The 13,668-nt window shown below is 53.3% G+C and overlaps 1 protein-coding gene across 3 annotated transcripts in view; it reads left to right on the top strand.

The window, feature by feature from the left end:
• NRG2 (neuregulin 2) overlaps nt 1-13,668 on the top strand; it is a 195,169-nt gene that overhangs the window by 134,127 nt on the left and 47,374 nt on the right. The gene's annotated exons all lie outside the window — the stretch shown is intronic.

Raw genomic sequence — 13,668 nt, 5'->3', positions numbered from 1 at the left:
CAGACACCCCGTTTCCCTGGGAGAAACCTGCCGCCCGCTCACCCGCCCCCAGCGCCGCGCGGGTGAGTCCGGGACTGGACGAGTGGCCACTGAGGTGACAGGCACCCTGCCCCCGTGCAAGCGGGTCTCTGCGGCTAGGCACGCAAGGGACTGAGCACCGGAACCGGTCGGTGCCTGGGAGCGCCTGTCCGCCGGCCACCGCGTCTTGATGGAGGGGGCGGGAAAGAGGCGCGACTTGAGCGGACCGGCCTGCAGGGGAGAAACCCGCAGCTAGCAAAGTGGGGCTGGGAGCGATGGCCGAAAGACCACGGACTGGCAGACGCTGAGGGGGCTGGCCCGGCTGCAGCGCTCAGGGAGCTGTCACTGCCTTCCCGTCCTCAAAGTGTGCTCAGGGCTAGCTCCCACCCATGTGCCACACCTCCAGGAGTTCTGCTCAGCCATTGGAGCAGGAGCAGCTGCGCCTGCCAGCTCTTGAGAAGGGATGCCCTGTCCAGCAGAGCCCCAGGGAATAAAGAGCCACTGCTTCTGTGACAGGCATTTCCTTTAGATTTGGATCAGGCATCAGGCAGTTGTCCCCCTTTGGCCTTCAGGAGGGTGACTGCCTTGGTTTCTGGAAGGTGAGAGGGTGCTCTCAGCAGAGCCTGTGAGGCGACGTTGATGGCCTCCCTGGGCAGCTGCAGGGTGAAGGAGGGGTTCCCATTCAGTGACTGGTCTTGGGCTTCTCAGGGCTGGGCTTAAGATGTGCACGTCCTCCCCTCCAGGACTAGGCTTGCATTATTGGGGCGCTGTTGGGAAACCTCAGATTCTTGCTTCTTTTTTTGATTCTTCAGACCAGCATTTTATTAATGCCTATGTTGTACTAGTCAGCAGGCCAGGCATATTCAAATATTTCGTCTCCATTGACTCCTCATAATGAGCCTTGGGGTGGGCAATCCTAGCCCCATTGTACAGAGGGAGCAACTGAGGCTTACTGAGTTTGAAGTCACAAAGTAAGTTCCAGAGAAAGGTCTTGGGCTTCAAATCAGCATTCCTGAACAATGATGCCCATTTTACTGGATCTCTGTCCCTCACTGGGGTTCCTGCCAGAGCTGCAACATAAAAATGTCATCAAAAGAGCACTGGATTGGGAGATGGGAAGCTTCAACTGTGGTTGAGAATTTGGCCAAATTACTTTCCTTTTCTGAATTTCTGTGTTATGAGGGAGACGGGACTAGGAGTTAAATACTGCCTTCAGCCCAGTAGAGAGAAGAAACTAAGAGAAGTTAAAGCCCAGTCTGTGTTCTCTTCTTGAACAAAGCCTCTTGGCCCATTTCTGCTGGACAGTTGTGTCTGGGAGTCCTCCGTAAGGTAATGGACATTGTGGATCTGCCCTGATGGTACTAATGTGAGGCAGCTTAAGCTAGGTTCATGTCATGTGGGATGAGCTCCCATCTGAGATCTGAAGGAATTCAGGGTGCCTATTGTCAGGATCAGAATTCATGTATTTGACTCACTGAGCCACCCTGCTTCTCCCCACCCTATCATGCACATCCTAGTGTGGGCACCTTGGAAGGCTGGCTACATAAGGGCAATGTCGGGGTTGCAGGAGCTGAGCTGGTAGCAAGCCACATGGGCTTCAGCAGGTGGGAATCAGTAGTGCCAGAAGCCAAGCAGCTGCAGAGTGTGGAGCATGCAAGCATGGACCAAGCATTGGGGCAGAGGTGGCAGAGGGCTATCAACAGGAGCTGTCACAAGCCTCTCAATGATCTCTTCCAGCATCCTCTACTCTCATGAGAAAGTCTTTCTTGATGTCTAACTGTAATCTCTCCTGCTATCTTTTCTTCTCTTGTTTCCTGCTTCCCGGTGGGTAGTTTTTAAGAAGGCTTCTTTCAAGAAATTGGCTGGTCAGCAGATACCAAACAGACCCAAGGCCTGAGCTAGAGGAATTTTGGAGACCTAGGACACTCTGAAACGGGGAGATCTTGGGGGAGGGTCATGCTCTGAAACAAGATATCAGAAGAAACCATGTTGGCAAGAAGCAACCGTCTTAAATCCTTGCTATGTCACTGGGGAGGGCGGGGGTCTAACTTCCAACTGCGGAGGATGAGTGCTTAAGTCAACAGTGGTGTTCAGAGCTGGCGGCCTCCCTCACAACTGCCCTCCAGGCTCATCTGAGACTGCAGGGTCCTCCTCTTTCATGTTTAGAGCACCCCCGCCAGGGAGAACAGACACTGGGCAGCTGGAGAGGGGTCTTAACCAGGGTGGGGCCACATTTGGTTGAAAGATTGGAAGGTAAAGATATGGAGAGTGTGAGCAAGTTATCCATTAAAATCTTCAGCTTAGACAGGGGAGGATATCTGGAGAGTGGGAGGGAAAAAGGAGGGAACATTAATTAATTGATTCCCCTGTCCCTAACCACACGTCCAGTAGCCCCCATCTGCTCCTTGGCAAATAGCAGAAGGGGTTCCCCTGTATTCAACAGACCCAGGTCAGCGTGGGGAAATGGACTTTTCCTCTGTCTCAACTCAGGAGCACGGGCGGGGCTGAACTGCAGGTATGAGCTCTGCTCCAGGACTCATTGAGAGATGGTGGGGCTGACGTCTGGTGTCCCTACCTGGAACTGGGCTCCCCTCACCTCCCATCTTCCCTGATCCCCAGGGACTGGGGTAGGAGTGGCTGGTTAGCCTTGCCAGCCATGGCAGCAGTGTTTGTGGGGAGGGGTGGATAATAAATTCACTCTGGTCCCTGGGGTCCAGCCTCTGTGTGTCCCAGGAGCTGCTGTCTCTGAGCCTCAGGAGATGTGCTATGCTCTCAGCTTTCAAGTTCTCCAGGACAGAACCTCAGCTCTCAGGCCCTGTGTCCCTGAGAATCCCGAGAGGGGGAGAGCTGTGGATTAGGATAAGAGAAGGGGGAAAGCTGGCCCCAAAGACACTGATAACCCCTGAAAGTGCTGTGTTGTTTTGAAGAGTGACTTTGGAATTTGATTCTAAGTCACTGGCCTTTTTCGTGTGCCCCCTGGAAGGCCAGTCAGGGTTTGATGGAAAGCATCCCTCTGTTGGAGCTCCCGTGTGAACTGGACTCTGTGTCTGCCCACAGCAGGGCAGGGGGCAGGCTTTGGTCTTCAGAGGAGTATGAAGGTGGATTAGCATCACTAGCTGAGCACTCTGGACACGGATCATTTGAGTGGGCGCAAAGAAATCCTTGCAAGGTCATTCTCTTTCATCTTTTCTATCTCCTGCCTTTGGTGAAGATAGCACCCAGACTCCTAGGATAAACTCCTGTCTTTAGACTGTCCAGGGTCAGGTCAGAGGTGGTCATGTGCCTGCCTGAGTGCACGTGGCTAAGCCACATCTGGCAGTTGTTTCTGGCAGCTGCCACCTCTGGCCTTGGCCCCTGGCTGACCCCGCTGTGCCGGGCACCTGGAGCGGTCCTCCCGGCCCTCTGGGGCTCAGCCTGTGCCTCACGCTCTGCTCCGGCTCCCTGGCACCTCGAGGTTCATTAGGAACAAGAACAACAAGCAGAGAGTGACTTTGTACTGCCCAGCAGGCTTTCATCCTGAGAGCTCAAAGCAGTTCACACACCAAGACTCATCATCCTCAGCCCAGGTCCCAGGCACCCAGTGATGGGGGCGATGGGACGGAGAGCCCTAGCTTTTCCAGACGGGACAGCAGTGGGGCTGGGAGCAAACAGGGAGTCATCTATGGTGGGAAATCAGGTGGCCAGTAGGTCTGGGATAGAAGTAAAACTGGACTGAGGGCTTCAGGCTGCAAACAAAGGGGAGAGTCTCCTTAAGAGACTATGAGCTGGGCCCTTCTTTCTCTCAGGCCCTCTGGTCTGTGTGCTCTGTGAGCTGCTGGAAAAGAAACAGCAACTTCTTGGGAATAGAAGCCCTTGGACTTGGATATTGATGAGGATCCCTAAGTGATCCCCACTTCTGCCCTTGGTGCTGGGTGCTTCAGGGCTGGCTGACCTTAGGGTGGTGTCAGAGTGAGGATATATGGAGGAAAAAGTGGTGGCCCAGCATGGGCAGGCCCTCGCCCTGGCCTTGAGGGTGGGGTCTCCAGTGGGGCTACCAGGCCTGGTCCTAGCCCCACTCAGTCTTCCGAGTCTGCTCTGCATTCAGGCCCACAAGGCTGGTCTGATGGATAGTTGGTATAGGGAAGAGATTTGTTTTGTTATTGTTGTTTGTTTTTTTTTAATGCTGGCAAAGCACTGCCAAAACTTGAGACCTGGGGCCCATCAGAACTATGGCCGTTATGTTTTCCCACTGTGTCTGAGCCTGCAGCACAGCATTTATAACTTTGCAGAGGCGAGTGAAGCATATGCTCTCCGTCTTCCTCCAGCCCAGGCCTGGCCCTGCCACCCATCCATTCACCAATACCTCTAGGTCCTGGCCACGCGGGAACTATACAAATGGCATGTGCTCTCATTCCTGTAGTGTGTTCAGTTCTGCAAACATTCACGGAGTTCCTCCCATGTGAGTAAACCAGAGCCCCTGCCCTCAAGAAGCTCAGACAGAGCTTTACACAAATGCCTGTGATTGGAACCAAGTGTAAAGCCAGAGATACATGCGGTGTATAATGAGGAAAGGGAGGGAGGGTGTAGGGAGGGCTTCACAGAGAAAGTGACGTTTGAGCTGAGCCTGGATGGTGAGCCGGAATTCACCAGGGTGAGAAAGGGCCTTCCAAGAGGTAGGAACATTTCATGCCCAACTTGCTTACAGCTGGATGGTGGGAGAGGAGCAGGGAGAAAGGAGGCAGCTGTCATTTACTGAGCACTTACTATGTGTCAGTCCTGATTCTATGAAGTTTAGGTACTATTTTATCATCCCCACTTTACAGATGAGAAAACTGAAGCAGAGAGAGAGTCCATGACTTGCCTGTGATCCAGCATGACTAAGTGGCAGCATGGGGTTATAGGCTCAGGTCTGCCCCCTGCCCTGCCTTGCCCTGCACAGTCCACCTGACTCCAGGCTCTTCCACAGTCTGGCCCCCCAAGAAGAACCAGTGAGGGGCATGGGTGGCTCTGTTTGTTGGTCCACTTGTTGGAGCAGGTCCTTCCTATCAAACAGCTGGTCAAATATTTACTTCCTGGGTTCTGGGGCGGGGTTGAAAGATGCAGAGATGAGCAGGTTGAGTCCCTGCCTTTACAGGGAGCTTGCAGTGTGACTGTGGCAGCAAAGTGTGAGCGGGAACAGGGGAGCACTGACCCAAGGGGCAGCGCAGGGCCCTGAGGTGGCACCAACAGTCAGGAGCTCTTGGGAAGCCTGAGGGTATTAATGTTGAGTAGTCCAGCCATAAACCAAGCTCAGGGTCCAGAGAGCCCAGTGGGATCTAGCATCAGTCTGGGCAGTTTTCAGGTCCTTTTTTTTTTTTTTTTTTTTTTTGGCACCCCCTGTGCAAAAGATGAATGTCTTAGTCGGTGGGGACCTGGTGGAAAGCATAAACTTAGAACTTGCTAATAATGCAAGTTCATGGGCCCCACCCCCTGACCTTCTAAATCAAAACAGTGGGGATGGGGGCCAGCATGTGTGTTTCAGCAAGCCCTCTGGTTGACTGTGATGCATGCTGAAGCATGAGAACTGCTGGTTAAGCTGTGGCCCAGCCTCCCAGGCCAGAGCCAGCCCCACAGCGCCTGTGCCAGGCATCATGCTGGGGGGCTGCCAGGGGAATGGGGAATGGGGTCGCCACCTTGTGGGCTGAGAAGGGAGCAACAGGGACTTCCCTGGTGGTCCAGTGGCTAAGACTCTGCACTCCCAAGGCAGGGGCCCGGGGTTTGATCCCTGGTTGCGGAACTAGAGTCCACATGCCACAGCTAAGACCTGGCATAGCCAAAGCAATAAATAATTTTAAAGAAGGGGGCAACAGAGGGTATTTGGGAAATACAGTGCAATCCCAAAGATACACTGCTAAATGGTGTGTAAGAGAGAGAGACCCACAGAGTCAAACAGGTTTTCTGAGTGTCAGGCTTGTGAGTTCAGACTTCTCTGAAACCACATGGAGTGAAGAGTTCTGAGCAGGAGACCGACCTAGTCTCCCAGAGCTGCTCTTGAGGCATGTCAGCCACCACCAGTTTGTAGAAGGAGTGGCAAGGAGAGGGGACACCCAGGGCTCTTTCCACTTCCCAGCCAATCAGTCGGGACATGGGCTTGGTGATGGTGGGTGGAGGGCATGCAGGCTTTGCCTCTGGACAGCTCACCAGCTGGCAGCAGTCTAGAAGGATTCTGGCTGGAGTTTGGGCCTTGCCAGAGGTCTGTGACTTCTGGCGCAGCTGGCAAGGCTGGATCTGGGCTCATGGGCTAGTCCCTTCCCTGTGCAAATGGGGAAACTGAGGCCCAGAGAAGTTCACAAACCAATGAGGTAAAGAGTTTGGCAGCTACAAGGCCAGAGAACTTCTTTGTTGGCTCAGACAGTAAAGAATCTGCCTGCAATTCAGGAGACTTGGGTTCCATCTCTGGGATGGGAAGATTCCCTGGAGGAGGACATGGCAATCCACTCCAGTATTCTTGCCTGGAGAATTCCATGGACAGAGGATCCTGGCAGGCTACAGTCCATGGGATCACAAGTTGGACACGACTGAGCAACTGAGCACAGACACAGACAGGCCAGAGAAAGAACAACAGCTCCTAAGACTTGGCCCCTTCTCTTGCCCACCATGCCCCGTGTCTCAGTTCCCCGAGGGCCACGTGGTCTCCTGCCCTGGCCAGCCTTTGAACCGTTTGCCTGGAACACTGTCTCCCTCCTCTCGGTCGCCCTTCAGGCCCAGCACAGGCTTTGTTTCCTCTGCAGAGCCCTTCCTGGCCCTCAGGGTGAAGAGGGAGGTGTATGTCTGTGTCCCCATGGCCCCCAGTGCCCCCCCCATCACAGTGCCCCCACTCAGCTAGAATCTCCACCAGGGAGACTGTGTTACATGACCCTCAGCTCCCGAAGTGAGTACCTGGTACATGGTTGAGTGAACCCGTGAAGGAGGCTGTTAACAAGCTCTTTCACCCCTGTAGATGCACACGTCTGGCACCTTCTCAATTTGAGGAGGAACAGTCTCATGGGAAGAGGCTGCCCTGACTGAGCCCCCTGCCCATGGCCACGAGCCCCTCAGCGCTCAAGCAGCCTGGTGGGCTGAGTGCAGAGTCTTTCAGGGAGGCCCCGATTGCACCATCTTCTCTGTGGTCCTAGGGCAGATCCCTGTTTTGGCCGAGGAGGAAGGCAAGGACCGAGTTGTGGAGGAGCATCAGGTGGGAAAGGGCTCTGGGATTAGCCATCGAAGGACTCCACCCTCCCGAGTACTGGCGGCAGTCTTGATCTGGACCACTGTGAGGCCTCATCTGTCACAGCCCAGCCTTACATCATTAATTCATCTGTTGAGCCAGTGATGAGTGAGCGAGTACCTACTTGGTGCCAGACACCAGGAATCTAGCTATGTTCCCACATGTCCCCTTCCCAAGGGCCCCATAGTCTAGAAAGATGAGAACCCAGGTCCCTCCAAGGTAGAAAGCCACCCTGTAGGGCAGAGAATCTGTGCGAGGCGGAGGCTGTGCCTGGCTGGGTTGATTAGAGAAGGCAGTGGCATCTGAGGTGATCTCAAGGGATTTAGATTAAGAACTGCCAGTTGAGCTGTCTCTCTTTTCCAGGCACTGTGCTAAGTTCTTGACATTCATTATCCCCATTCAATTCACACCACAATCTTAAGAGGTGGGTGAGATTATCTCTGTTTTACAGACAAGGAACTAAAGTCTTAGAGACGTTAAGTAACTTGTCTAGTTATACAGGACACTGGGCAGACCAGAATGTAAGCCGAAACCAGTCTGACCCCCAGCCTCTGACACTCTCAGCTGTGCTTCTGTGGGGAAGGCCATGGTAGGAGGGCATGCACAGGGGGCATGGGGGCAGGCAGAATCCAGAGCAAGTTCTTTTGGGGATCAGCCTGGAATATACAATTCCTACAGGGATGGGTTGGGGGAAGCACAGAGGTGTATGGGAAGGGGTCCATTCACTGACCGAGCAAGCTCCCTCTGAAGGCCCTGGCTTCCAGCCAAGGCAGACCAGCAGCCTCCCTTCTACAGACATCAAGGAGCCAAAGAAGGTTTCTTGAGTGTTGGAGAGGCACGCAGAGGTGAATATTCCCCATGTCCACTGCTAGTGGAGTGGTGCGGGGGGATGAGGAGCAGTGTAACCTGAACCCCAGACAATGGAGGGTTATGAGTGTGAGGCTTGGTGGAAGGTGATTGATCTCCACCATTGGGGAAGGTCAAGAGAAACACAGAGTTGTCACAGATGACAAGGTGATTGAAAGAGGGAACCGAGGATAAAGAACCATCTCTGGAGAAAAAAAAAAATGGAGAAACTGGTTTTCCACACGCTGTGCATGAGCTAGTGATGAAGATCCAGGCAGCATGTGTTTTAGGGTAAGTTCTTTCCAGCCCCGCTCTGTCTCACTAATCTGGACCACAAGGAGTGCATCTCAGCTCTCCCAGACTCCCAGAGGCCAAGACTCTCCAAGGATAACTTGCAGGGAGGGTGGCCAGGCCTTTGGCATCGTGGACCCCCTACACCCACTGAGGCATCTGCATTTGGTGCACACGTAGGCGTTACCTGTATAAGGCTAACTAAGACCTTTCCCCTAAAACCCAACATTTCTCTGATTTCCTGTATTTTTATTTTATCTTAAGAATCCACATGAACTTGACATTGTACTCCATCATAGGTCTGTTTGTTTTAATACAAAGATGCTGCTTTTCCTTACTAATGAGCTTGGCAAACCCTTCAGAAAGAAGCCCTGAGGTCATCGTGCGGCTTTGCATTGCAACCCAGTTTGAGAAGCCAGTCTTGTCTGGTGTATAAAGTAACTCCCTTTTTTCCACCCGCACTTCATTTTCCCCTGACTTGGAGCCTCAGGAACAACTTTCTGCAGCCAGGCTGATGAGGTGGGAAGTGCAGACCTGTCCCAGAGGGGAACAGGGCTCTGGGATCCCTTCCTCAACTCTCTCTCTCTCTCTCTGGCTTCCTCAAGCAAGGGATGGCCTAGTCCCTTAGCAGCAGGCCTTCTCCACAGTGTTCCCTGAGGCCAGGGCCCATCCTTTTCCAGTGAGGAGATTAAACAGAGTTGGGCAATTGATAAAGTCCTCCCCACACTGTCATCTCTGCTTTGTCCCTCCCTCTGCCACCAGAAGCCAGAGAGATGATAGTCTCTTCCATCCCTCCATAGAGAGCATTCGGAGAAGGCAATGGCACCCCACTCTAGTACTCTTGCCTGGTAAATCTCATGGACGGAGGAGCCTGGTAGGCTGCAGTTCATGGGTCGCAAAGAGTCTGATAGAACTGAACGACTTCACTTTCACTTTTCACTTTCGTGCCCTGGAGAAGGAAATGACAACCCACTCCAGTGTTCTTGCCTGGAGAATCCCAGGGACGGGGGAGCCTGGTGGGCTGCCGTCTATGGAGTCACACAGAGTCGGACACGACTGATGTGACTTAGCAGCAGCAGCATAGTGTTCTCTTACCCCAGCCTCTAAAACAGGCAGAGTATGGTTTATAGATGAGTTAACTGAGACCCAGAAAGACTAAACAACTTATTTACAGGCAGACAGCTAGAAAATTGGGAGATGTGTGGTGTCTTGGGTTGACACTCTCTCCTCTGTTAGCACAGCCTCCTCTTGCCAACTCTAGGTGTCTGGCCTGTGCCCCAAGCACTGGTAAGAACCAGGGACTCTGTGCATCCACGCTGATGCAACCCCAGGAAATGGCACCTCTGCTCTGTGAACGTGTGCAGTCTCCCCAGACATAGGCGACGTCCCCCGCAGCCCTCCATCTCTGCTGCTCGTGTCCCCATGTCTCAGCCCTGGGCCTAGGTGAGGAACTGCAGGGTATACCAGCCTGACTCCCAGGGCTAGGCATCCCTGTCTTGGGAGGGTCCTCAGGAGGTGGCGTTCCTGTGAGGCCGCCAGGCTTCTGGCAGAGGGGGCTGGGGGACGGGATGGACACAGTGTCAGCCCTGGCGGTTGGGCCGGGCCTGTTCTCACCCTGCCGTCACACTGTCAGGTTGGGTATCAATGGGTGGGTACTTCTGTATGGGCAGGAAGGAGCCATCCCATGTTTAAGGAAGGAACCATCCTGTTGGTCTTGGAGCTGCCAAGCCTCATGTCCTCCCCTTCTTACCCTCACTCATGGACCAGCATCTGCCTCCCCGCTCTAGCTCCATCCCCAGCCAGCCCTGGCCCCTCTTCTTTGCCTTATAGCTGAGGTGCCAGGCCCCTGGCCTGCCAAGCTAACAGCCCATTGGGTCTGGTCTGGCTTTCACAGGCGTACCCAGGGAGGCTCTGCCCCCTTCCAGCTTCAATGGTGCCCGACAGCAGCAGCCACGTTACCTTGCTCAGCACCGTGTCCCTGGTGCCTGGTACATCACAGGGACTGAGGTGGACATTTGTTGAATGGTGTGAGAAGAGGGCAAGCCAAGCCCAGGCACCAAGCTGGGCATGGTTGGCTGAGGAAAGATGGCTCAGGGAAAGCCAAGAGGCCCAGCAAGTCGCATTCCCCTTGTGAAGCCTGGCCTGTGGATACCAAATGGCTCTGCCACCGGCCCCGGGGAGACATACCTGACGGCCTGTTTCAGGGCAGGCCCTCTGTGCTCCCTTAAGCCAGCTGTGTTTTTAGTTGTTGTTGTTTCTTCTTTCTTCCTCATTTGAACTTGGAGTCTGTAATTAACCTCCCATAGGTCACAGTCACTCTTTGGGTGGGAGAGGGGTGGGGGGGCTGGCCCACAGTCCGCCAGCAGCAGGCCAGTGGGAGACTTTGATGCCAGGCAGGCTGGTCGCATTGTCTCTAGGTGTTGCCCCGCAAAGGGGACTGCTCAGCCTTAGTCATGAGGTGAGGATCATTAACCCTTTTAAGAGCCCGCTGCCCCTGCCCCCTGGTTGTCAGGAGGAAGGCCAGGCCAGGTCCTCCTGGCTGGGCTGCCTGGCCCTATCCCGGGCGTCTGTCTTGCTCTCAGATCTCTGCAGGCTCCGCACCCACCGCCCACTGCCGAGAGGAATGAGGTCAAGCTGCTGGCAGCAGCGGTACCTCCTGGCCTCGGGGCTGGGATGTGGGAAGGGAGCACCCCTGGTAGTCCTTACCGGTGTTGTTATCTTCAGTGAGGTTCTTTCTGGGGACTCCCTGTCACACAGATGTGGGCCAGATGCCCTGGCTTGGCATCAGGTGGTGAGAAAGCAGAAGCCCCCAAATAACCATGACCCAACTGTGGCAGCTGAGCTGTGCCTGAAGGTTTTACAGGATCCCTCCTCAAGGGAGGTCTTTTTGTGGAGACCTGGGTCATCCTTGGGGTATGACCAGCATTGGCAGGCTGGTAAAGAACCAGCCTGCCAATGCAGGAGACATGAGTTAGATCCCTGGGTCGGGAAGATCCCCTGGAGGAGGGCATGGCAACCCACTCCAAAATTCTTGCCTGGAGAATCCCATGGACAGAGGACTGGCAGGCAACAGTCCATAGTGTTGCAAAGAGTCAGACACAACTGAAGCGGCTTATCATGTACCCATGGGTCATTCTTGAGAGACTTTCTTCTTGTTAGAAAACTGCCAGAGGAGCTTTCCCCGTACCCCGACACCCTGAGAGCCCTAGTCCTGCTGTTTGGTTGTTGTTCAGTTGCTAAGTTGTATCTGACTCTTTCCAGCCCATTGACTGTAGCCTGCCAGGGTCCTCTGTCCATGGGATTCTCCAGGCAAAAATACTGGAGTGGGTTGCCATGCCCTTGTGCAGGGGATCTCCTTGACTCAGGGATCGAACCAGTGTCTCCTGTATTGACAGGCAGATTCTTTACCACTGAGCCACCTGGGAAGCCCAAGTCCTGCTGTTCAGGTGGTCCATAAGTGGCAGGACTACGAAGTGAACAAAGTGACCCCTCAAGGAGGATGGGAGCTCAGGGCTTGGTCTGTGGAGGAGACATTAGGGGCATGAAGGGCAGGCTGACCAACACCCAAGGATCATCAGCATGCTGCCTGCCCCTCCCCTGTGAGGAAGGCACGGCCCCAGGGAAGCAGGGTGTTGGGAATCTCCACTCCCTTCTTTCAAGCACAGATTTTCCTCTTCTTCCGCCTAATGCCTCTCATCTGTCCATTTTCCTGCGTGCTGGGCCTTTGAGGATCCCCTCTCTTTGTGGGGAAATACTCACAAACTCTCAGGACTCTGACACCCCCTCCCTTTGGCCGCAAAGCTGAATTTATAGAGAAGTTTATGGCAGTATTGTTAATATCAGCAGAACGTTGGAGACAAACAGATTCATCTGAACAATGAAATATTATGCAACCTTAAAAATAATTTAGATCTATATTTCTAGATTTGGGGAGATGCCTTTATAATATGCTAACCAAGAAAACAAGGATATAAAATGTTTTCAAGAGAAAAATCTTGCAGGAGTTATTTGAAAATGTTGTCAGTGGTTTTCTCTCTGATGGTAACTGAATGGATCGAAATGTGCTTTTCTTTTTCCTTGTATTGTGTAATTTTTCTACGACAAAAATGTATCTCTTATGTAACAAAACAGTACCAGAAAGGGACAAGCTAAGCTCCTTGGTGGGTGGGAGCGGATACTCCACAAGAGGCTGGGTCATTTCTGTCTGGCACACAGCACTCCATGAACACAGTTGGGTTGCCTCAGCTTTTGTCCTGAGAGATCCAATCCACCCCAGGAAGTCTGTTTCTTTGCTTGGTTCAGCTCTGACCCCAAGACACTCTAGGGACACAGAGCCGTGGTCCCCATGTGGCAAACTAGCATTGCCCTTTGGGCCCTGGGCCATAAAAGACATCCAAACAATACCAGACCCCACTCAGAGAGGGTGCCCAGGCCAAGGCTGGAGCTGGCCCCCTCATGTCTGATGCCCCGTAAGCTCCATCTTCAGCCCTTCAAAGATCTGCTGTGTCCACAGCCTCTTAGCCTTGTCCCAGGTGTCCCCAGCATCTGGTACTGAATCCATGGGATGCAGTGGGAGAAGCAATGGCAGCTCAGGATTAGAACAAGCTTAAAATGCAGAAAGGAAAGGAAGACCATGTCATTCCCCAGCCTGTAAGTTCTGATACTTTCCATCACATCTACAAAGCTCCAGGGCCATATTGGCCAGGTTGTCCACACTCCTCATGGCAGAAAGCCTGACAGGGCTCCAGGCCCAGGAGTGAGGGTGCAGGGGTTCCCTGGGCATTGTTCCCAGTACCACCTGCAGAGTGTGCTCCCTGAGCTGCCGCCCGGCTCTCCAAGGGTCTTGCCTGAAGCAAAAAAGTACAGCCTGTTCTTATGGTCCTCTTCCTTTCAAAACACCCATCCTTGACTTTCAAAGAGCCATGAACTAAAATGTCTGAGAACCAGGACTGGACTCTGCTAGAGCAGGATACATAGTTTTCAGAGGATGCTTGTGGGGAATCGTTAAGAGACATAAAAGAAGATTCTTCATAAAGAACACAGCATGATTCAAATGTGTGGTTGTTTTTATTTTGTCATCCTTTAGAACAGTGCTAATAGGAATATAATACGATCTACATAGGTAATTTAAAAATTTCTAGTAGGCACATAGGAAGTCGGGGGTGGGGAGGCAAAACAAACTCAGACTTCACATCCTCACTCACACAGCTTCATGTCAGCCACGGGGCCTTCTCTCAAGGCTCCCCTGTCTTCCATAATCTTTTAGCCACCTAGGCCTCTATTATCCC

Source organism: Bos mutus, chromosome 7, assembly GCF_027580195.1.
Source record: "Bos mutus isolate GX-2022 chromosome 7, NWIPB_WYAK_1.1, whole genome shotgun sequence".
NCBI classification, from domain to species: domain Eukaryota; kingdom Metazoa; phylum Chordata; class Mammalia; order Artiodactyla; family Bovidae; genus Bos; species Bos mutus.
This window is presented reverse-complemented; position numbering and strand designations above follow the sequence as displayed.